Genomic DNA, 24,643 nt, shown 5'->3' with positions numbered 1-24,643 from the left:
ACTGGGTTAATTATTGCCGTAATAGAATAAGGTCCCAGATATTTTGGGTTAAAAGTTCGAGGCCCTTTGAATGGTAAATGTCTGGTAGCTAACCACACTTGATCCCCAATCTGAAACGGAGGTGCTTCACTCCGATGTAGATCAGCATTCTCCTTGTATTTTCTCTTGGCTTGTTGTAAATGCGTAGTTGCCTCTTTGAAGGCTTGGGTAATTGTAGAATGCAGATGTTCTACTGCAGGCATTCCGAGGTTCTGAGGTGAGTCAAGGTTTGAGGTTCGAGGGTGATGCCCAAACAAAGTATAAAAAGGACTGTGGCCAGTTCCAAAGTGTACCGAATTATTATATGCGTATTCGGCGATCCAAAGAATGTCTTTCCAGTTGCTTTCAGATTGCTGTAACATACACCGTAAGTATTGCTCAGGGTCTGATTTGTCCTCTTGGTCTGACCATCGGTCTGAGGGTGGTGACTGGTCGATAATCTTACGTCGATCTGCGCCATTTGACAACATTTGCGCCAGAAGTGGGAAATGAATTGGCTTCCCCGGTCAGAGATTAGTATAGATGGGAATCCATGTAGCTGAACAATATTTTCGAGGAATTTTTTGGCTAGGACAGAAGCTGAAGGTAAACCTTTCAAAGGAATAAAGTGGGCCATTTTGGAAAACAAATCCAAAATTACCAGAATAGTATTGTACCCCGAACAAGGAGGCAGGTCCGTAATAAAATCCATTGATAGGGTGTGCCAGGGTGCTGGCGGTATGTCTAGAGGTTGAAGGAGACCGGCTAGTCTTTTCTTTTGACATTTATTTTGGGTGCAAACACCACAGGACATCACAAAAGATTTAACATCTTTTCGCCAAGAGGGCCACCAAAATTGTCGTTTCACCTTTTCCTCTGTCTTGGCAATACCGGGGTGTCCCTCTATTAATGCATCATGATAACCGGAAATAACTAGTTCGTGTAATTCTTTATGTGGCAGGAATAAGCGTCCTTGGAAATAAGGTAAACCATTATCTATGGTAAAGTCTGATCCCTTTTGTATCCAATCCTGTAAGGTTGCAGGGTCCAGGAGTTGTTTCACTCTGGCTTGAATGTCTTCAAGCGTCTGTAACAAAGTCATGCATAGAATCCTCTGTTCGGGAATTATTGGTACTGGTTCTGAGTTTGTATCAGATTCTCCCATTCCAATTCGGGATAAGGCGTCTGCTTTGCCATTCTTGCAGCCAGGTCGATAGGTAATCACGAAATCAAATTCAGCGAAAAACAAAGCCCATCGGAGCTGCCGTGATGACTGAGCCTTGGCGGTTTTCAAATACTGTAAATTCCGGTGATCAGTGATCACTGTGATGGTATGTCGAGCGCCAAGCAGATAATGCTGCCAGGCTTTAAAAGCGGACTTAATGGCTAACAGTTCTTTGTCCGTGATTGCATAATTAACCTTGGGTGTCGAGAATTTTCTGGACCAAAATGCTACGGGATGCAGTTGGTTGGTTTCGGGATCTCTTTGGGACAGGACAGCTCCCATGGCTAGGCTGGATGCGTCAGTTTCGACGACATAAGGGATATCTGGACGCGGGTGTTTCAATATAGGTGCAGAGGTAAACTTAGCTTTTAAATCCTGAAAGGCCTGCTCGGCTTCTTCAGACCATTCAAAACGTTTATTTTTCCTCAAGAGTGCAGTAATGGGTTGTACCACGCGTGAAAATTCCGGGATAAACCTGCGATAGAAATTGGCAAAGCCGAACATGCTTTGAACCCCTTTTAAAGAGCTAGGTGATGGCCATTTGAGGATGGCATCCACTTTTCTTGAGTCCATTCGGACTCCTTTGGGTGTCAGGATGAAACCTAGAAACTCGACTTCTGTGGTATGGAAAACAGATTTCTCCAATTTAGCAAATAGTTTGTGTTGGCGCAGTTTTTCAAGTACCGCCCTGACGTGTTTTCTGTGATCAGATTCCGAAGAGGAGTACACCAGAATGTCATCGATATATACGACAACACAAACATCGATGAGTTCCCGAAGGACATCATTCATGAAGTATTGGAAGGCAGCCGGCGCGTTACAGAATCCGAAAGGCATCACCTGGTACTCGAATAATCCGTATTTAGTACGGAATGTAGTTTTCCATTCGTCGCCTTCTTTAACTCGTACCAGATGATAAGCCCCCCGGAGATCTAACTTGGTGTATATGCAAGCGTCCTTCACTTGGTCAAGGAGTTCAGGGATCAGAGGCAGAGGATAACGGTTTTTAACCGTTATCTGGTTCAATGCGCGGTAATCGATACAAGTTCTAAGGTCGCCTTCTTTTTTGGGCACGAAGAACAAAGCCGAGGATGCCGGGGACTTTGACGGGCGAATAAAACCATTAGCTAGGTATTGATCCAAATATTGTCTCAAATGCAGATTCTCAGGTTCGGTAAGGGCATAAATCCTGCTACAAGGGGGTTGTGCACCATGCACCAGATCGATTTGGCAATCGTACGATCTGTGAGGAGGTAACGTGTTGGCCTGTTCCTTTTGGAAGGCGTCCTGAAAGTCTTGGTATTCCGGAGGTAGTTGCATGGAGGAAGAGGTTACAGATGCTAGATTAATCTTCAGGTTTTCTGGGTAGCAGGTTTGTGTACAATCCGGGAAGGTTATTCTCTTAGCTCGCCAATCAATTCGAGGATTATGTGTCTCTAACCAAGGGATTCCAAGAATAACCTGAAACTGTGGAGCCTTGATTACATCAAACACAACACCCTCCCGATGGCCGTCGGGACCAATAAGACTCACCTCAGTAGTGGAATGTGTTACCGGTCCAGAGGCAATTTCAGTTCCATCGACTGTGGTGATGACATCTTTGCTGGTTTTAGGACGGAGAGGGAGGTTAATCCTAGAGACCAATTCACGATCCACATAGTTTCCAATAGCCCCACTATCGATGTATGCCTTTATTGCATGCAACCGCTTAGGCTGTTCTGGATCTACGAGAACCATTGGCACAATGAAATGCGAGGTCTGAGAGTTAGTTTTCAAGCTCGGCAAGCGGACCCCTACACTTGTCGGGCGGAGTCGTTTCCCGAAACAGAGTCTTCATGGTTTTTATAAGCGGCTCCTACCGCCTTTCGGGGCGGTTTTGCCGGGCAAACTCGTGGAAAGTGTCCAGAATTCAGACATAATTTTAACTGCTGCCTCCTTTCATGTTCCTTTTGAGTTAAGGGTCCTTTAACCCCTCCAATTTGCATAGGCTCAGAGACATCAACTCCCTTGGGATTAGCATGGGTCTTGGCCAACACCCGGGTCTCAAACCTGGACCGATCTGCTTTTCTGTTTTGAAGTCTGTGATCCAATTGGACCACTAAGTCTATATACTCTGTGCATTCTTGGGGCGGATTTACAACTTGGGCCAAGACATCTTTAAGTTCTCCGCGCAGGCCTCGATAAAACAACGTGACTCTTTTATCCTCTGGCCATCCCGTTTCCACAATTAGTCTATTAAAGGTTGCAATATAGGATAGGAGGTCCTGATTGCCCTGTCGCAGGGATAGAAGTTCGTCATCCAGAGCCTACCCCTCAGAGAGCAAATAACCTTTCCATGCTTGCTTGAAACTTTTGAAAATCACGGAGAATCGGGTCATCTTGAGCAGGGTCGGACTGGGACAAGAAATAGGCCCGGACACCCCCAAAAAAAAGGCCCACCCCTCGCCTCAAAAAGTGGCCCACCCCTCACCTCAAAAAAAGTGGCCCTCAAACGATCATCCGTGATTCGCGTCATTTCACGACTTTACAGAAAATGCTACTTATGGAGGGTTCATGTGTCTGTTGCATGTTATGTTTTGTGTAAACGCTTGAGAAAGTGATAAGGCAGATGAAGACTGCATGGCTGGGTACCAGCTGCTCCCGATGCCTCCTTTCTGAACTGATAAGAGAGGGGGGTGCTTTGAAACACAATTTACTTGACGTATAAGCACCTTACAAATGCACGATACATAAAATGAAATAAATAGGCCAAATAGGCCTCTGGTGCCAGCCAGTGCCATGCCCAGTCACAGCTCACCTTCACTATGCGATGACCTGCCTGGCAGAGTCCCTTTGCCACATTCAGGAGTTTCTGGGCAGGATGTCACCCACCACCTCGCTCTAAATTGACCCTTCCTCCATTCCCTCACCTCATTCAGCCGCATCCCCTTCCAGCTACCCCCACAATAAGCTCCCACCACAGGTCACGCGTCCACGAAAGTGAAAGAAGTAACCCTTTTCCCCTCTTTCCTGAGATCACATTTCTTTCTGAGGAGCCTCACAGCTTGGAAATCTGCACTACGGTGATGCACTATAAAGGGATCCAAAGGGTGAAAGGACTATTCAAAGCTGTGACATATGGGAGAAGCTTACGAGTTTGATGTGTGATTCAATGTCGTGAGATGGTGACACCTATGCGGAATTGCATAATGAGACAGATAAAAGACATGGGTAAGTAAATGAAGTAATGATGTTAGTGCGTCCGAAAAGCAAGCTAGCACACTGTGTGGCCCTACCTTGATGATCTCACTGACCACCAGAAGAAAACATAGAGAACGAAAAAGAAACACCAGTGCGAGAGACATACAACAGAGCACAGAACAAGACATAGAAGAGAAAAGGAAGCAAAGAAAGTGGGCAACAATAGAAATAGGGAAAACGAAATAATGAACCTAGTCTAAATACAAAAAACAATCATACATCTAAATCATCATCAGCATCATTACAAAAAATGTGTTCTTCACTAAACGTGTAAAAAACGATAGCAGACAATAAACGTCTTGGTAATAACAAAAGAACACCAGAAGTGAAGGGCAATGCAATGTAGGGCCTGCCATCCTGGTCAAATAATATTAGCAGGGGCGGCCAGTCGGGCACCTGGGGTGGGGGTGAACAACCACAGGCCTGGGGCCAGCCACACACCACCGCCGGCCCACTGAGGGAGTCACACTCTGGGAGGGTGGACTTGTGGACGGCTGACGGGCTGTCTGTCAGCAGGTGAGACTAGGTACTGTTTCATAGGGGGCCAGATCCTGGTGGTGGTCCACCACCGGTCCCGACTCCCTTCATGCCAGGCAGCAAGATGTGATGGCAGCAACGTGACTGCAGACGTTGAAGGGCAGATGACGGCTGCATGGCTGGGTACCAGGCACCAGTTGCTCCCGATGCTTCTTTTCTGAACTGATAAGAGGAGAGCTTAAACACAATGTACTTGATGTATTAGCACCTTGAGGGGACATGCTACTCCCTGGAGGTCAAAGGGGATGAGCTCTAATAGTGCCAATGTGATCCCAACTTATAGTTTAATTCCAATGTTACCCTGTCAGGAGGAAGTGACGCATGCTGGCACTCGAGATGCCAAGTCCAGGACTGCATTGGCATGTAGCTTTGGGGAAAACCAGTGAAACAAAAAAACGGAGAGATAACACAGTTAGGGATGCAGGCCGTCTGTCTAGTCCGAGTGAAACAGACACCTGCATTTTTAAAAGTTGACTGTGCCCTTTTATACAAAGTAAAGTTGGTAGACTTTACTTAATGTGGTTTAATTGCCTATCCCATTTAACAACTGTAGAAAAGTATTAAATGTCACATGGTCTGTAACGTGTTGCTTATGGAAGTCATGATGAGCCCAGGCTATGTGTGACTCGCTTTAAATATAATACAGTGCATTGAACACCCCTTTCCACTGCCGTATCCACGGGAGCAAGTGTAATCACTTCATCCAGTCCTGGTGCTTACTTGAGGTCATTTTGCGGTTGCCAATCAATATCCACTAATAATCCCATACATAAGGCAAGTTACATTACACAGTTTGGACAATGCACGATAAGGCAGTTTTGAACTCCTATCTGTACTGTACGATTGAGAATGCACCTATTTCTGTACTCCAGTCTAGCATGCATCTCTTTCTATGTGTGCACACAAATGCACGATACGTAAAATGAAATAAATAAATAGGCCAAATAGACCTCTGGTGCCGTGCCAGCCAGTGCCATGCCCGTGCCCAGTCACAGCAGGGCGACACGATACACACATCACCGCCGGCCCACTGAGGGACTCACGTTCAGGGAGGGAGGACTCGTGGGCGGCTGACGGGCTGGCTGTCAGTAGGTGAAAGGAGGAGAAGAACTGCCAGGCCAGTGCAGTCAGTGCCTGGACTTTATTCTTACCTTACGGGCCGACTCCTAGCTGCAGAGTCTCTCTCTGTCTCCTCTTGGATGTTGTCTGCTGGGCTGGCTTCTGCTGGCTGCCGCGGGGGCTGGCAGACCTGGGCTGAGCACTCCTGAGCCACCGAGTGAGGTGGTGGCGCAGGTACGAGGTGCCAGGCCGGGGCGGCAGTCACCAGCAGACAGTGTACAGTGCTGCCTGCCTGCTAGTACCACCAGTGCTGCAGACTGAGTTGGCAGTGCCACTGCAAGCCGGTCCCTGGCAAGCAGCCGGATCAGCAAGAACTTCGGACCGGGTGCTGCCTGCAGCCGGTGTGGAGTAACGGTCCACTGTCTCAGTCTGCTGGCTGGCCTCTGCTGTGCTGCACGCAGCCCGTGGTGGTGTCGTGTTGTGGCTGGCTGACAGTGGCCCGTGGCAAAAATCATCATGCAGGGCAGGGAGGAGAGGCTCAACTAATATCCTTTCTCTCCAGGGAGAGAGGGGCACATGTCACACGTCCAATGGCGGCACAGAGTCTGTGCTGGATCAGCCTCATCCCCAGCCCCAGGCACAAGTTGCTTTCAACTTTGCAAAGTGCAACAAATTCGTTGTTGTTACTTCCTGCAAAGTTGAAAGCAACTTGTTATGAGACTGCACTTGGTTGGAGCCCCCGTGCCCCCAGTGCCGGGCCCAGGTCAGCCCAGCCCCAGGCCAGCGGCCCTGCAGGCAGGAGGCGAGCAAGCCAGCCAGCCTGAGGCTGAGCCTGGCTGCAGTAGGTGTTGTAGTTGTAGCCGAATTAGCATTTCAGAGGAGCCGGGGCGGGCCCAAACGGCGACTAGCACTGCACGCCGCGGCTCCCCCTGGAGTGGCTGCACCATGTCAGCGGCCCTACCCCAGGGTCCAGGCTACTTGATCAGGTATTAATAATATGCATACATCATAATTATGATGCATGCAAATCACCAAAGCAATGTAACAACTTGTTTGTTGTTACCTTGCTTTGATGAATAATTATGCGCACAGCCCCAGCCCCTCCTGCAGAGTGCCAGTTTCCATCACTGGCGCTGCCTGCTGCTAGCAAGGCGAGCTGCTGGCGTGGCCACTGTCGGCAGCAGCCAAGCCAATCCATAATTGTACAAACACTGCAGGCAACAAATAAAAAAAATGTTTCAAATGGAAATGGCCCAGCTTGGCCTGCGCCCACAGCGCTGTACAGCACACTGTGACTGTTTGTCACTGGCTGGCTGCTGCAGCGCTGTGCCGGCAGCGAGTCAAATGTAATAATAAACAAACATTTTATTTATTTTTTTAAAACCGGCCCTGGGGTGGCTTCATAAAAAACCAGCCCATGGTGTCGCGGCCTGCAGCATTTATCAAAGGAAGGTAACACTTAGGTGTTACCTTTCTCTGCCTCTGCGGCGAGCTGGCGGCGGCGGGGCTGCAATTGCAAAGGATCTGTAAGATACTTACTTACAGATCCTTTGCAACTTGCGTCCGTCCGGCGGCGGCGAGGGGGAGGCCCTGGGGGCCGGTTCCTGAAGTGTGAAGGCACAGACTTGAAGCCCATGACTGAGCCGGAGACCGGCCCAGCGTGGGCTTCAGGAACCGGCCCCCAGGTCTCCTCCATGATTTTGTATCGGCCACGGGCCGATTGGCCGACGGCTCAGTCCAGCCCTGATCTTGAGTAACCAGTGGAACTGACCAATCGGCAGCGCAGCCGCTGAGATATGACAATACAAAGGCTACCTTGGTCTGATCATTAGGGAAGGCCCCACGTCTGCATAGGAAGTGCAAACGACACTGATTCATGAATACGGCGAATCGTTTGGGGTCCCCAGCAAAGCGTTCGGGTGGGGCCAGCGGCATGTTTCCAGGTAGATTAATCTGCACAGGGTTACTGGAAACCACAGGAGCGGGGTTCCCTCCGGAACCGGGTGAGGAGTTTGCCCAGCTTGACCTTGCAAAAGCTGTCTGGCCAGGTCATCAGTTCTTTCCTTTGATATTATTAATTCCCTCCTGAGGGCATTAGTCTCTTGACGAGCGGCATGTACTTCGGCCCATAATTCCCCCAGTAATTGGGCCAACTGAACAGTCTCAGAACTTTCCATAGCGCCTTGGTGGGAATTTGTAGGAAGGCTTCGCGTTCTGTAACGCTCACCTGACTCCCACGGAGGCGCTGGCCTGGTTCGCGCTGCTGTGACCTCTTCTAAGGTGATGCGCAGGGTTTGGAAGACAGACTGGACCGGGCCCCCAGATCTGGCTTGTCCGGCTCACAGAAGTATCCTTCTGTAGGCGAAAATAGGGGATTAACTGTCTGCGGGTTAATGGAATCAGCCTCCCACTTTCCCCTCTCACCCTCCTCGAAACCCTTCTGTGATTCCTCGTAGCGTCTCACCTTAGGGTCTGGAAGGACGAGCTCTCCATCCTGCTTCTGATGCAGGGGCGCGTTACTTCACTGGATTTTTGGATTGGTGAGAACCAAACTTGCTTGGCTTCCAGGTAAGTTTTTTGATAAGAGATTCCCCTTGTGTCCATGCATTAATGTACTAATGCTAGTGTCTTTTTCCCCATAGGGGCAGGGGTACGGAATGCCGGGGAACAGACACCGACCCGAGATGAGAGGTGAAATCCTTGTAGAAATCAGGTAAGTTTTTAATGAGCGTTTTTTGGTAATGTCTTTTCATTCGCTCATTAACGCTGATGTCTCTTTTTCCCCTTAGGGGCCGGGGTCCGGAAATGCCAGGATGCGGCGCGGACCCGAAATGAAGATGCAATGAATCAACAGGTAAGTCTTAACATGGAGATTTAGCTTTCCTTATTCCCTTCTCTCTCTCACCTTTTGTTCTGGTCTTTTTCTCCCTAGGCGCTGGGGCGTGACTGCGAATCCGGATGATCGCTGCTGAACATGGAGGCGCCCTGTAAAGGTGAGTGGAATGCGGCGTTGCAGCGATCGACGCGATGAGCTTTTAAATAAAAGTCTTCCTTTTCAGGATTGTCGGCGAGATGTCTCCGGGATGCGGATTTAGCAGGTAAGGACTTTTCCTTCTTCTGTTCTCTTCTTCTCTTCCTTTGCAGGTGATCCAGGATGCTGGCAGGCGTGGCATAAGTCAGGATGCAGGAGCAGACACAGTGAGCGTCCAGCTGCTAGATGCAGAACAACGCGAAGCACGTGTGGGGTTTAAATAGCCTTGGAAGAAGTTCCAGGTATGTATCCTTCTTCCAATCAGGTATGTATCCTTCCCCGACCACGCCCGGATGGTAAATTAGTCCCACAGGTAAAGTAGTTCCTTTCAGGCCTCAAGGAGGCCGGGATCCTGCAGCATGGTCTGCATCAGGTAAGTGCACCCAAGCACTTCCATAATGAGCCTGGCGCCTATGGCGCCAGGACTGATGTCTTTTATGAGCCTGGCGCGATAGGCGCCAGGACACCGTCCAAAGGGCCCTTATATGGGTTGCTGGGTCCTTCCTTGGGGACTGGATGTCCGCTTTCGGGGTCGCAGGGCTTGAACCGGCTCCCCGGGAGTGGGCATCATGACAATTTCGCACCCATGGCCACTCCTTTTGTTTGCAAGTAATATTGCTGGTTAAATAGAAACTGATTGTGGGCTAAAGTAAATTGTAAAAAATCTTTAATTATTTCGTATGTGAGGCTGAATGCTTGCAGAAAGTGAAATCGATGGTTTTCAAAGCTAAATGATGTTGGATTGAGGTGTATAATGCTTTTACATCAAAGCTGGCCAGAAGGAAATTAGAACACCACTCTATGTTTTGTAAGTTTTGCAAAGTTTGAGTGGAATCGCGTAGGTAAGCAGGAAGCGTTGGTACAATGTGATAACAATCTATACTAGCCTTAAATGAAAATGCCCCTACAATTAAAAAAAACAATCTCACCTAACAACTCTAATCCCACTAATCACCCACAGAAAGTATAAGCACAACAAACCACCTCAACCCCCGATACGGACGGATGATTTGAACGGTGTCCAGTCAAATGTTCGAATGCATTTGATCGAATGACAAAATGCTCGAGTCAATTTGACCGAAAAAAAAAAAGGTAAACTTTTTTTTTTTAAAGTATAGATTTTTTTTTGCTCTAGTATAGGTAAAAAAAGGTGTTTTAACACCAAAAACAGTGGTTTGGGGGGTCCAAAAATAAATAAATAAATAAATCAAATTCAACCCTTTTTTTGGTCAAATTGACTCAAGCACATTGTCATTCGATCAAATGCATTCGAGCATTTAACCTATAACCGATTTGAACAACAGTGCTCTTCCTGCCCTGCTGACTACCACTCACACTCCCAACTTCAAAGGGGCCCTAATAAACTATAGGTCCTTAGTAGCACATGCCATTGAGGTGGCTGACCTAATCCAGTCTGAAAATTATGACTTTCTTGCCATTACGGAATCATGGCTACACCCTGCTCGCAATACCAGACAACTATATTATTCTCAGAGCAGACAGAACTGAGACTCACGGTGGAGGCATAGCCATTATAGCCAAGTCTAACCTCGCAATGAGACTAGTTACCTCTCCTGAGGTCAACTCTTGTGAAGCCCTCACTGCCAAACTACTCATCTCAAACTCCCAAACCCTCACCATTCACCTAATCTATAGACCTCAAGACCCTATAAGCGCATTCGAGGAGGACATTTCTACAATCCTCTCCAACAACTTAAAAAACACCTTGCAGGTACTTCTGCTCGGTTATCTCAACTTGGGATTTAATGACCCTAAAGACCTGCAAGCAGCTGCAATAGCCAATGTTCTTACTGAACTTGGCCTTACACAAAAAGTGACACTGCCAACTCATGAAAAAGGTAGAACGCTCAATTGGGTGGCAGATTACAACTGCAACACTATCATTACTGCCATAACCCCCCAATTATGGACTGACCACTTCCTTGTAGCATTTACATCAGAGGCCAAAATCCCCATTGCCCAAATAACACTATTGCACCCACCTCTCTAACGAGGAACAAAAAGAATATGACTGGAGATAAGTTTTTACCCCTAATACTACCTACCCTCAACTCGCAACCCGATACCATTGATCCAACCATTCTAGTAAACGAATACAACAAAACCATGACTGCTGCCCTAGATACCATTACCCCTCTGAAAATGAGAAAAAGCAAACCAAGAGCACATCTGAATGCTTAGCTCACCCCATATCTCCAAACCCTTAGAAAGGAAAAATGAAAAGGCGAAGTTATTTGGAGTCAAGCACCATCCGAGGCAAATAAAGCGCAACTTATCAATATCTATAGTAAGTACAGAAAGGAAATATGGCGCACTAAGAAGGAAACTTACAACAATTGTATCCAGCAAGCTAAATCAGGCACAAAGGAACTCTTTGTTATCCTGAAAGAGCTTGAGAATCCAATCCCCATTCCGGACAACTGTGTAAAAGATAAAACCTGGTGCTCCGACATAGAGAAGGCCCTTACCAACAAAATCTCCACTCTCCAAGATAAAATAGCCAATAAAAAACGAAACATACCCATCACGACTACACAAGCGAGCACACCATCGGCTCCACCCAAGCCAGCATTGCGCTTCAATTTCACTCAAATCTCAATCCACTAGGTTGAATAAATCATTCTATCCTTCAAACCCTTGAACTGTCTGGGAGACAAATGCCCAGCTGAACTGATAAAAGATGCGGCTAGAGATTTAGCACCCTTCATTTCAAAACTAATTAATGCCTCTATCACTACAGGCATCATTCCAAATAACTTAAAGGAGTCTTGGGTTCTTTCACTCCTTAAGAAACAGTATTTAGATCCATCTGTACCCACCAACCATAGGCCTATAACAACTGTGACATTACTCCTAAAAAATGTAGATAGGGTAGCTTACCTCCAAATACAAGAATACCTTGAGCAGAACCACCTTCTAGGAATTCGGCAATCAGGATTCAGGCCCCAACACGGCACTGAGACAGCACTAATTGACCTCAAGGCCCAAATAGTTGAGCTGAGAGACAAAGGGAAGTCTGCTTTATTACTCCTCCTTGACCTCTCAGCAGCGTTTGTCTTGGTGGATCACAAGGTCCTATATAACCACCTCGGCTCAGCAGCACACTTCTCTCAAAATGCAATAGTCTGGATACAATCATTTCTAAGCAACCAGTCCATGAGAGTCTTCTCGCCCACAGTGGCAGCAGACCCGATCCCCATGGGGAGTACCTCAGGTTTCTTGCGTCTCCCCCACTATGTATAATATATTCACCAAGCCCCTTTTTGATGATCTGGATCATCTTGGTATCACCTACACTAACTATGCAGACGATACCCAAATTCTCATACCACTTACTGGGGATTATGATAAGGGTTTGGCCATGGTAAATAGAATATGCCTCATCATCCAGGCATGGATGGCACTCCATGGTCTATGCCTGAATGATGTCAAAACTGAACTCATCATTCTGGTGACTATGCCTAATCTCAACAAACTTGGATACAAATACACCTCCTTTGACATTGATGGTAGCTACATCAAGGTTTCCAAGGAGGTTAAAACACTAGGCCTTTACCGGGACTCCAGCCTTACCCTAGCCAAACAGGTGAATTTGATGGCCTCCTCCACGGCCTACACCTGTAAACTGATTAGAGCAACCAAACCATTTTTATCCAAAAGCAGCTGTACCACCTTAACTAGAGCATTAATCCTGTCCAAATTGGACTACTGTAATGCCCTATATCTCGGAGCCAATAAATATATTATTAGAAAAATCCAGACACTACAGAATAACGCTCTGAGAGCAGCACTAGGCATAGCTAGGAAAGATCACATCTCGGAGGTAAGGAGGCAGAATAACTGGCTTTCCACTAGTGTCAAAATCCTGCTAAAAACAGCCTCTCTAACTCACAAGTGCCTAAACAGTGCTGCACCCTGCTACCTCACTGACAGAATTAATAGAAAATGATCCAACCGACTTACCAGAGTCGCCAACACAAACTGTCTGACAGTCCCAAGATTCAAACTGACGAAAGCTGGGGGGAAGTAGATTCCCAGTCAAAGCAGCTCAGTTCTGGAACTCCCTCCCCCACTCTTTGAGGGAAGACCAACCCTGCTCCAACTTCAGATTCAACATCATTAAGTGGTTCAAAGAAAATGACCTCTCACCTGGACTACTAATACCAGTGACCACTATCAACATGCTCACATCATGTTGAACACACCTTCCCTATCCCCTAACCCTGCTCTGTGTACATATCTTGTAGTATACATTCTTCTTAATATTGAAGTCAAACTTTTTTATGTGAAACTATGCAACTTTGTAACTATTGATTTCTATGTAACTATGCAACTTGGTAACCAGTGTTTTCTGTGTAACTATGTAACTACATAGCCATAAACTGAAAATATCCTTGTACCTGCGCCCTGATACCGTTGGATCTGGCGCGCATTATAAATAAATAAACAAAGAAACATTAATACTCAGGATAATATATCAGTTCATAGAAGTAAAACAGTCTTGGCAAGTACAATTGAAAGGCTCCTTGGTGCATTGTATCTCATTTAACACGGTTGCAAGAATCCCAGATCAACAAAAATGAATTTAGATATACAATAGAACGCTTTATGATATGAGTCAAAACCATTGTATTTCCAAAATCCCTAGAGGTAAATTAATAGGTGGCCCTTTATAAAGGGAACTCAAACAAAGCAAAACAAATGGTTATGTTACAAAGTCCATACTAGCACACCCAGATGTGTTATGAAGCATTTATAATAAATACATAGATGCATATATAAATGCATAGTTAATTAATGGAAATGTGTGCCATTGAAAATGTTATTTTAGGATACTGAAGGTATCGACTTTAATATTTGTAAAGATATGTCTGCATTGTTCTCCCTTACCTACAGCATGTACTGAGTATTAAAACACATTTTAAGCATGTTCATTCATTTTATTATTCATGTTTTTGTGGTACACTCCATATTTATTTTGCACCACAGAAGGTTAAACAAATTAAGTTGACATTCCAAACACGTGAATACCAATAAAAAAATACATTTTAGGCATGTTTTTCTTCTAATTGGAATAATATAATTAATTACAATATTGATTGGAAACACACACACATACATATTCAGTGAAAGAAACCTTAGTTAGTTAAGGGACAGTTAAGGTGAATAAGTTCAGTGGAACAAAACCCTTGCAATTCAGTGATACAACTTTAGTAGAAGCATTGTTAAGGTGAAGCAAGCTGATGCAACAAAACCCTTGAGATGCAGTGAAACAACTACTGTTGATATGAAGTTAAGTTGCCAAAGTAACGCAACAAAACCCCTGACATTCGGCAGCTACTTAAGCTGTGCCACCTTAACTATGATGTCCCCATTGCGTGACCCCTAAGCACACTGGTGACATCATAAATGACATCCAACATCATGAGGGTGCTTTTTTTGATAAGTTTTATGTTTTTTGTTTTTTATTTTTTAATGCACAGTCTAGTAAAAACAAAACTGACATAGAGAGTAAAAACAAACAAAAAACTAAAACAAAACTGGAAATGTTTCCCATGCTCCACCCATGTGCATCATCAATTGCCTCAAAACGTGTTGCACTCAGTGCTATTGGCATATAGCACTTCCTGCTGGTGAAAACGCTGCATACTGGGGACTGGTGTTGGCATGAGGGGGCCCACGCTGGGGCAGCAGAGGCGACACTCTCATCATTGTCACCAGATGAAGTCGATGGGAGAAGTCGAGAGGTTGATGCAGCTGGTGATGGAAGTAAAGCTTTCTCTGCATCCTGTGATTTGCAGGTCTGCCTGTGGGTTACAGAACACTGCAACCAAGGTGGATTACCTGTTGCCGGAAGCTGCTCCTGAAACGTTCATACACTTGCTGACAGTTGTAATGAATCAGGTGGGTCACAAAGGTGCAGGAGCCATGGATAATCCTCCCCTTTGCACCTCACCACAAAGTATGCACTGTCCCTTCTAGAGATCTGACAGTGTGATGTCTTTAGGCACCTTCAACCACTGCCAGCACAGGAGAGGTGTGAAGCTCCTGCAGTGGTTCTTCTTGGGTGGAGCTAGCTGCTCTACCCAGTTGACGTCTTCCGGGTATTCAGGGACAGTGACAAGGTCAATCTCGTCATCACTGGAGGGTGCATCGGGATGTTGAGTCACCATCTTCAAAAAGAAAACAAAAAAAAATAGAAAATGGGTCAAAGAATCCTTAAATAGTGAAAACAAATACAAACATTTAAAGAAAAAGGTTTACAAAAATCCTCAAATAGTGAATAAATAAAACAAAAATGAATAAACAAACAGACAGAAAACAAGGTACAACAAAGGGAGAAAACAAAGGGAGAAAACAAAGGGAAAAGGTTTGGGTCCAAGAAAGTGCCAATTGAGAAAATGTGGTAGACAAGTGTTCACTGTGTCTACCTGAATTTATCTTCAAAGCAATGACGAAATGTAATGATTTCTGCAGGGTATTTGATTAACGATCTGTGTGTCTGTGAACAAATCAGCTCTCGAATTTCATACTATGCACTTGCCTTTAAGCCAATCTGTTAGCTGATTTTTTGGACCCGTGAATCGTGATTCAAAAAGAAGCGTCTTTTTTGTATTAAGGATCTTTTAATGTATTAAGTGCCAATTTGGCTGTTGAATAGATCAGGTGTGGCAAATACTTATGTCTATGCATGTTATATGTATGTTCTTCCAGATATGAATATGCCAATGAATCGTAATTTGAGAATCAAATCTTACATTGTTGCGCTGCTCACATAGCCGTTTGAATCGTGAAGTTAAGCTAACTAGTGAATTTGTTCTCAGTTTTTATTGAACGTTTTCTAAAAGAGAGTGCACATATCAATGTTTTTTATAGGAGTTATATTCTACCTTTACATAAAATAAAGTTATTGGAAGATTAACAAGCAGTGTTTATTTCATTGGGTCTTGTCAACATCCAGGTGCAATGTTTTAAATGTAGGAGAAAATATAGACTGTGCCAATGTTATTCAATGTTATTGAAGTGAATAGGTCGGCCATTTATTGAATTCACTTCAGCCATTTATCTAATTGTTTTTCGTTTCTGCCACATCCTAGAGAGTCTTTGGACTACCAAGTATGCAGCGGGTGGCAGGGCAGCACAAATATGTATGAGTTATTTTCCAAAGAATTAGGCCTTGAGTATAGATTCTCATGAAACCGTTCCCAGACAGTCAAACACACTATGAAATAATGGTTTGTGTAGTTGGCATATGCAGACAGGTATGTGATACTGACAAGGGTATGTTTTAACATGGGAGTTCAGCAGGTTTTGGAAATAGCTTGGGATGCCAAGATGTCTGTTCACACAGGAGGGAATATCACTGTATCTAGTTGTTGATATGCGGGGCAGGTCTCGCTCTACTCACTGACTGCAGGTTAGGTCATCTATGATGGGATGCACATAGAATGTTACATATTGTTGGAGTAGCCAATTAGAAGAGGTCAATTTCTGTTGTAATTAGTCTGTATAGGCAGGAGGCATTAGGATGGTTAGAATGTGCTTACACCTAATATCTAGACTGTATACAAATGTATTATAATGCTCTGCTTTTACCTTTAAATATTACAGCCTGATGTGGGCACATCAAGTTCTTCAGTTTTCCAGTCTCACGAGACTGGCTGGGTTCCCGGCCGCTACTTTGCATTTACATTAAACCTGTGTTTTCTTGCAATTTGTGCATCTCATTATTGTTTCCTGAAAATCACTGAGGGTCTACATATGGTGACCCCAAAGTGATCTCCAGTGCCTCTGGAAAACATTGGGGTTGACCTTTCCATGTCCCAGGCTGTGGCACTTGCCTCCAGAGAGCAGTTTGTGTGCACACCAGACAGAGAGGTGAACAAGCACAGTGTTTCTTTAAAGGTCTGTTTCTTGGCATGGGGGTGCCGGGACAGGTCTGTGCATGCTGTTGACAGGGGCATGTATGTATACATTTTGCGTAAGATACAGTGATTTTGTTATTTTGTTATTGCATCTGTGTTTGATTAATTATTGTGGGGAAGCTCCTCTTAGAGGGGAAAGACAATGGGGGTCATTACGAGTATGGCGGTAGGGGCTTAACGGCACCGTTATGGATGGCAGTGCAGTTAAGCTCATACCATCATATTGCAAGGTCCCTTAGCGGGTCCCAGCAGGAACGGCTGGTCTGACCAACCGTTCTTAGCGGGACCCGTTAAGGGACCTTGGAGCAAATAACGGCCCTGCTATTAGCGGGCCCGTTATTTGCTCCTTCCCCATTCCCATTGAGCCCTATGGCGGCTCAATGGGAATGGGGAATGGTTTAGTGAATGGGGACTTACCGGGTCCTCCAAAGTTGGAATGACCTGGTAAATCCCCATTCAGTGAGACCGGACCCAGACCCGGGTTTGGAGGCAGCCATGGTGCTAATAGCGCCATGGCTACCTCCAAACTCGTAATGACCCCCTATGTCTGATCATCCACGATAAAAAGGCACGATATCCCTCAAGTTCTAGTGTGAAGGGAACTTGAAGAGTTTTTCATTACCTTTGTCTCGAGGTAAGGGGACAGAGGAAGGATATACATCATTGTGTAAAAAAAGGTGTTTTTTCTTGTAAGGCATTGTTAGAAATTGTGTAAATAATAGTGCTTGTGGTTTGGTATCAGTAGCAATTGTGTACATGAAAGGTGTTTATAAGTATTGCTAGAAATTGTGTAGACAAAGGGGTTGGAGTCAGATATTCTTAGCAATCGTGCATATGACAGATTTTGTTGTTAAGTGTTGTTAGTACTTGAGTGAATAAGCAGATCTGCTATTAGGATTCAGAGTTTTTGGAATAAGATGGTCTGACGTTTTGTTATGGGAACAGCCAGTAGGCTGGTGTTAGTAGACTTTCTTTTGACCACGGTCAGAGTCATGTGACAGTATGGATACCCCATTGGAGCATATGTGTAAAGTGCTTTCCCAGTATAAAGAAAAGATTCTAAAGTGCCACAATGAGTGGGTTCAGTGATCTGTGAGTAAAATGTCTAGACTCTGGCCTGAAGAAGGGACACACACTAAGAGCTTATTAGAACATGTGAATACATACTTGCTATCAACCTATAAGGTTAAACAGTTGAAAAATTTGAATAGCATTCAAAATGTATGGAAAATGTTTGTGGAAGAAGAGAGTGTTTCTGATAATGGTGGGGAGGGGTCCACCGAGGTAAGGAAATAATCAACCTCCCAATCAACCCCACATGGGTCCTATCCCTTACAGACTGCTGTAGGGTACACAACTCCCATTTACCTACCCCAACAGAAGATGGGAAGCGACGTCAGGAAAACCTGGGGACACCGCCAGAGACCCGTAGATTTTAGAAATTGAGAATAAGGCTTGCCGACAATTAAAGGCAGTGGTACAAAAGGCAGCACAGGGGCTGGCACAGGAGCTGGCACAAGCATTACAGTGCTCAAATCAACAGCAGGAGCAAGGGGAGGGTTAGTTCTACAGTCACAGACCAATGGAGGGGGTACTGATTATTTTCAAGATTGATAGTGTGTTAAAGATCCCCAAATACCTGTAGCTCCGATGGCCCCAAACGGGACAACCAATGAAAAGCGCAATTTAGGGAGTGCTACTGGCTGTTTGCAAGGAATGAATGAACACAGCAGTATTGCAAACTATGATTCGGTATATACAGAGAGAGAATTAGAGAAGGATGAGGATGAGTGAAAGTCAGATACCTCGGCGGAGGTAATGTCATGGAGGTATAGGCTGTGACCGTGGATCGGCGGTATAGCCTTATGAAAAACTGAAAAGCAAGTGTGATGACCCCAGCCTGGCAAGGAAACACAGAAATGTCTAGTTAAGGTGCAGGGGACACAGTTCCAATTGTTACAGAAGGAGATGGGTAACTTCATTACATGCCCTGACCTCACATGTATTGGGAGAACCTAACACAGGTCTTGCACTCCCTTATAGCAGGAGTCGGCATGTGGACGTATGCCTTTGAGATACACATGGGAGGCAGACGAGATAAGGAGAATGGTGAGGTGCCTGGGAAACCCATTAAGCAACACCACTCATGATGCTGCTCCATTTAATAACTGTCAAGCGCATATATGGAAGGTATTTGGGGACATGTACCCAGACAGGGCTAACATGAATTCTATCATGGCCTGGACAATGAAAGCGGATGAGGACCACACATTTTACAAAAGACAGATTCAGGAAATGTGGCAGTTAGAAACAGGGGAAGTTTGTGACAAAATCATCATCATCTTCTACCACATGTTAAACAAGGGGCTCCTTTTGGAAGTACAAGCAAATTTAAATGAGGCGGGTGGAAGCCAAATCGTGGCCAGAAATTCAGGCACACATAACACATTATTGTTGGCAGAAACAGCAGAAGAATAAGGATTGAGCAGAACAAACACAGAAGGCAGAAGCAAAGTTGGTACAGAAAAAGAGAGCTAAGTTGAGCATGTAAGGTGCAGGTGCAGTAATAACAGGAACCATGGAAGGACAACCTGAACCCAGTCCGACACAGTGGTGGGTGGAGGAGCTCGAGCTGTTAGGAAAATGGGAGATTTTGAGAGAGGAAGTTTCTATAAGGGTAGAGGGGTCGATGTGGGAAACATGAGGCCCAGACAAGGGCTGCACTGTTGGTCCTGTGGGAAGATGGGTCATTTTGCATGACAATGCAGGAAAGGTCAACCATGCCATTTAACTACAATAGTGCAGCCTGCCACCTGCCTTTAACCCACAGCCCTAATTCCCCCTGTATGCCTCAGGCCCATCACACCAACAACCCATGCAACCACAGGCGTTCAATTCTTTCCAGCCACCTGCACAGCCATTGGATAAGAACTCCCTACCAAAGGGAAACGTCGCTCACTACACAGGAGCAACTGTGGTAGGAGGTAATCATTTCCCGCTACCAGGATCAAACCATCGCCCTCAATAGGACAGCCACAGGGAGCATCGGCATGCCCAGTACTATCAGTAAATACAGACCAGGAAAAGGAACCCCGAATGGGAGTGAAGATCGAGGATTGAACAAACTCTTTTTTGGTCAACACAGGAGCTACCAAATCTGGCATTAAGGATGGAGCATTTCCGTTCTCCAAATTAATAATGGACATTCAAGGGTTTTTATGAGGCTGTTGAATTGGTTCCTTTTACTAAATTTAATTTTAAAATGTTTGTATTGGCATTTATAGTGTACATTAACAGTTTGCTTCTCAATTTGTCATCATTGTCATACACATATATAAAGGTAAGTTTTTACAACAACAAGTAACCTTATAACAACAACAAACAGTCTTCACTGCTAACTCTACTCATAGGGGTATTCAACTCTCTGTTCAACTGAGCAATGGCATGCAGGGTGTCACCAGAGTTGTTGGGGGTTAGAGGGCGTTTATCCGCGTTTCCTCATTTCAGTAGCCCAGCTCTTAATGGTTTTTAGGCATCTCAGGTGTGGGCACGATTTATTCATGGGGTTTTATCATCCGATGGGTAAAACATGTCCCAAGTTAGTACTTTCCATGCCTCATATGCAGGGCTCACTTCATCTCCTGTTTTAGCCACCCCATCCCCTAGAGCCTCATTTCTGCACCAGTCCAGTGTTCCAGCTCGCCATACCATCTGGCATATTGCGAGACCCCCACCTTTTTCCACGCCATTGCAATAGACCTTTTGCCCAGCACACATACCATATCCATAAATTTAATTACATGTCTGAACTTGCTTATTCTTGGGTAGGCTCCCAGGAGGCGTACCTTCGGTGTCCATTCGTACCGAGCCATCCCAGCCTTTCTGCAGGCTTGTTCTATTTTGGCGCAGAAGTGTTGTACCTTCAGACACCCCCAGAACATATGCAGCATATACGCTCCCGCCAACCCACACCAGGGACACAGTGGATTTGTGTTTCTGCTAAATTTAGCTATTCTACTCGGTGTCATGTAGGTCCTGTGGTGGACATTTAATTGGATTAACCTAATTCAGGCATTTCTTGACACTTCCCGGGAGTATATTAGGATCCTCTCCCACTCCTTCTCCATTATGCCGATTCCCAGGTCTGCCTCCCACCACTGCTTCAGCTTATCGCTTTTGGGGTTGGGCCTGTCTGCTAGTAGGCTATAGAGCCTGGACACTGGCTTCCATCCATCACCCAAGTTGTGGAGGAATGTTAGTACCGGGTCTACCTCCGGCTCCTCTGGCCATTCGCTCCAATTCCTGTTAGCTACCTTCCTGATCTTCCAGTACCATAGGAACTGGCGGTTGGGCAGTCCTTCTTTCTCACCCATGGATTCAAACTCCCTGAAAATGCCCTCCTCATATGTGTTCCCCAGGTGTAGATGCCATACCTTTACCATTGCTGTACATTTGCCAGGTCCCCTCTGACTGCACAAACATCAGCTGCAATTGGGGTCTCAGGTGAGTAGGGGTGTTCGCATCCCACCAGAACCTCCTGCCTAATTGTACAATCATTGGGGCGTTGCTCAAGCACCTCAGTGAGACCCACAGTGTCTCCTTTGGGTGCACAGGTGCTACTTGCTGCTTTATCAGCTTCGTCTCCGAGGCAGCCTCATCTGCGAGCCACTTGGCCACAAAGCTGAGTTGTGCGGCCAAATAATGTCTCTCAAGGTCTGGCAGTTGGTTCCCGCCCTACCTATACGGCAGTGTAAGTGTGATCAGAGATAGCCTGTGTCTAGCGGGACCCCAGAGCAGCGCCTTCAGCAACTTTTCCAATAGTCAATAGAAAGAGGCCGGAATGTAGCAGTGAACATTATGAGAGAAGTATAGGAACTTCGGTAGGACTATCATTTTAATCATAGCGGCCCAGCCCCTTACTGATAGCGGGAGTTTGGACCAAAACTTCATGGACTTCCTGAGTCCTTGCACTGCCAGTACAGTGTTGAACCCATGCGTTAGTTCAGGTGAGTGCCAGACATTCACCCCCAGGTACCTGAATAAATGCAGCTGCCACCGGATCCCAATCTTCGGGAGATCACCCTTCGGTTTCTTCGACAGCCCCGCCAGTGGGAAAATGCAAGACTTCTCCCTGCTAAAGGAGATCCCTGACACTCGTGCATAATTCCCCAGCACATCTAAGATCACTGGTACATTAAGGTGAGGGTCCCTTAGATATAGCAGTACATCATCTGCATATAGAGACACAACGTGGTACACCCCTCTCACTCTGATACCTATGTCAAAGAATTGTTTCCTGAGGTATATTGCTATGGGCTCTAATCCCAGAATGTAGAGCATTGGCGATAGAGGGCAACCCTGTCTGGTGCCCCTTTGGATATGCCATGGTGCCGACACTGTGCTGCCTGTCTTCACCCTAGCTACCGGTGCTTCATATAGTATTTTAATCCACCCAATGAAGTGCTTGTCACGGCTTCAATTTCCAGGCTCAGGAGTGGCACGAACCAACCAACACCTCCACGGTCTAGGTGCCTGCAATTTAAAACTTACACAAGCCTCAGAGACCCTGGCGGGGAAAGAGGGTTAGGATCTCTTTGGTTGGATGGGTTCCGTAGCAAGGGTAATGGGAGAGAGGACTAGGGTAGGGGAGGTGGACAGGGAAGGAGACATGGGGTAACACAATGAAACATTTGCACATTCACAGCATGCACAATTCCCTCCACACCCCACAACAAAAGCCAAGAGCCAGAAAAGGACTTATCTCTGGGGTGAGTGCTGGCCTCCTGCCTGCGCACCCTCAGGTCCAGAATCCGGAGCAGTTTTAGTGCTGAAAAGAGAGTGGGAATTACCTTTGCCGTGTTACATCACACATCAAACTCTTAGCATTCACGCACTCTCCCAAAAGGTTAATTGCACCCCTTGGCATGCTCAAGGTGCACCATGGTCAGTTGTTAGGCGCTCAAGTTTGCTCTGGGTTTCTCCTGCACATGCAGATTCACGCTGCGCGTGGCTCCGCTACTACGGCTGCCCAAAAGAGGATTTCTAAAATGCAGGCTTGAGTGAGATACGACCCATGTAGTGGTTCACACGAGCCGCATAGTGGTTCTCCAGAAAGCCGCGTAGTGTTAAACGCGTTCGCTTCCTGTAGTTCGGCTCACAGGAATTAGTATGTTAATGAGATGCACTGCTATGGTGCTGAGGGACCTCCGTAGTCTACGCGTGGCGCGGGTTAGAAGAAACTATGGCACTGATGATAAGGAGTCAGACTTAGCTTTGCTGGAGCTAGTACTAGTGGTACTTATCTGTATATGCCGAGGGGCCCAGGTGGAGGTTGTCTGGGGCGTGGCCCCTCGTGCGCTTCCCCTTGCTCGGAGCTCCAGAGAACACGTCTTCTCTGGTTGAGGTTCAGAGCACAAGCCCGTGCTCTCGACGTCCTTGCACACACGCGCGCATGTGCCCCGTCCGACGTGGGCTTCAAGAAGTAGTTCTGGGCCCAAGGGTGCCTGGGAATTGTAGTTTGTAGGCTAGTTCGCCTGCAAAGAGGACATAGAATCTTTTTGTAAGGCAGGATTCTTCCTGCAAACTTATATCTCTTTAATGTACTGGCTACCATTAGCCTATGACCCCCTCCAGCAGCTTATACACCATGTTTATTGCCCTGCTCCATGACAGTGCTCACCCAACCCGAACTTCCGCAGAACGGCTATCAGCCATTCCCAATATATAGAGTTGAACGCTTTTATAACGTCTAATCAGACTACTGCATACTGTTCCTGCAAATCTGTTGTCTGCGCAATATTATGCTGCAGCCTTCGTAAGTTTATTGCTGCGTTTCAGCCTGGTATGAACCTGGTCTGATCCCCATGCACTAAGGTGCCTATGACTTTTGACAGCCGTTTGGCCAGTATGGTCATCAGTATTTTGACATCATAATTCAACATTGCTAACGGCCTATATGAACCACACTCGTCTGTGGGTATCCCGGGTTTCGGTATTGGGACCACTAATGTTTCCCTCATGGTCCTCGGCAACACCCTTGTTTTGTATGACTCCTTAAATACCTTGTGTAGCACCGGGGTTAATTCTGAGCTGTATGCCTTATAAAATTCAGTGGGTAACCCATCACTCCCAGGGTTCTTGCTAGTGGTTTGTGATTTGATAGCATCGCTTATATCATCACCCGTTAACTCTGTATCCAATATTTCCCATTGGGTACAATCTAGTGAGGGTATGCCAATTTTTTCTAACGTTTACAGTATTTCATCTTGGGGTATTAGCATGTCATGGCAGTAGAATTGGGAATAGAATTAGCTGAAAGTGTTGTTAATTGACGATTGCGCTGTGTTCACCGAGCCTGATTCATCTTTGATTTCTGTGATCAAGTGTCTCGGGTTTTCCCTTTTGCACAGCCACAACAGAAATCTGCTAGGTTTGGCACGTTCCGAGTATGCTCTGGTGGTTCTTGCAATGTAATCAAACTTTGTTAGTCTAGCCCAGGCACTCTAGAATCATCCCTGGCCTGACAGTTCCAGTTCTGCCTCTCTGGTTTTCTGGGCACAAGCCTCCATCAGTCTAATCCTCCTCTCG

This window comes from Ambystoma mexicanum, chromosome 10, assembly GCF_040938575.1.
Source record: "Ambystoma mexicanum isolate Mex_15411 chromosome 10, UKY_AmexF1_1, whole genome shotgun sequence".
Classification (NCBI taxonomy): domain Eukaryota; kingdom Metazoa; phylum Chordata; class Amphibia; order Caudata; family Ambystomatidae; genus Ambystoma; species Ambystoma mexicanum.
The sequence above is the reverse complement of the archived record's forward strand: the minus strand, read 5'-3'. Positions refer to the sequence as shown.